Genomic DNA, 1434 nt, shown 5'->3' with positions numbered 1-1434 from the left:
TACCCGACTCGGGTGTTAGCGCCGCAGGCCTAGGTAGATGTATGCCAGGCGCGTCGCAGCGCAACAGTGTTTCGTGAGATATCGCGAAGCCTGTTGCGCGAGACGTGGTCTGGCGTACATCTACCTAGTTTAATGAAAACCGTTACCGAACAGCAGAAGTTTCATGTCCCTGATTTTAGAGTAAGCAGACCCCGACAAACGGTTCGAGTATGTCAAATTTTGGGCCCGGAAGACCCTGTGCCCCTATACCCTGGCCCTGTTCCCGAATACTCTCCCATTAAATCGTCTCGGGTGTCAGCGCCGCAAGCCTAGCTACATGTGCGCCAGGCGCGTCGCAGCGCAACAGTGTTTCGTGAGATATCGCGAAGCCTGTTACGCGAGACGTGGTCTGGCGTAGATATAGCTCGTTTAAAAAGTCAATTTTTGAGCTAGAATGCTTATCTTCGAACTCGATCTGTCTTTTTATGATACAAAACGACCCTGAAATTCCCAGATCGTATCATTGGCTGAGCGATTAGCGAAGCCCATTACTCCACTGACCAGAAAAGTTTCATTCTGTTAGTCTGTCTGTCCGCACGATTACTCGAGGAAAAGAGGGAGAGAGCGATCTGGGAATTTCAGGGTCGTTTTGTATCACAAAAAGACAGATTGAGTTCGAAGATGAGCATTCTAACGCAAAAATTGACTTTACAAAAAATCAAAAACCAAGGGTTGCAAAATATTGCTTTTATCAAATACATTTTTAGGGGTTCCTTAGGGGTAACCCGTGAAAGTAGAATTCCTTAGGTGAAAATTTCGTCCGTTCTGCTTTATCTTGTTTGGGTGCTAGGGGGCATCTCTGGACAAAAATGTGGTGAAATAGCGTTTAGTATTGGGTGCCCCAATTGGGGCAAATATCCACAATGGTACTTAAACCAAATATTACGAGTCGAACCGCACCCTATTTTGGGCTTAAGAGTCCCAAGATTATTTAGTGTCACTAAAACGTTGATTTTTACGTAACAATCTGTCAAAATTCGAAATTTCAATGAAAACCGTACCGAACAGCAGAAGTTTCATGTCCCTAATTTTAGAGTGAGACCCCGACAAATGGTTCGAGTATGTCAAATTTTGGGCCCGGAAGGCCCTGTTCCCCTATAACCTCTCCTTAACTCGTCTCAGGTGTCAGCGCCGCAAGCCTAGCTATATGTGTGCCCGGCGCGTCGCAGCGTAACAGTGTTTCTTGAGATATCGCGAAGCCTGTTACGCGAGACGTGGTCTGGCGTACATATAGCTAGTTTTACTTTGAATCCTATTTAGTATTACCATCAACATTTCATATAAAATTATTACTTCCTGCACTAATACTGTGGTGTCCCTTGTGATAGGCGAAAATTTTGTCCGCTTTGCTCTAGCTTAAACCGTTGAGGCGCTAGAGGGTATTTTTGACGAAAA

The sequence above is a fragment of the Frankliniella occidentalis genome, unplaced genomic scaffold (genome assembly GCF_000697945.3).
Source record: "Frankliniella occidentalis isolate FOCC.00 unplaced genomic scaffold, Focc_3.1 Scaffold40, whole genome shotgun sequence".
NCBI classification, from domain to species: Eukaryota; Metazoa; Arthropoda; class Insecta; order Thysanoptera; family Thripidae; genus Frankliniella; species Frankliniella occidentalis.
This window is presented reverse-complemented; position numbering follows the sequence as displayed.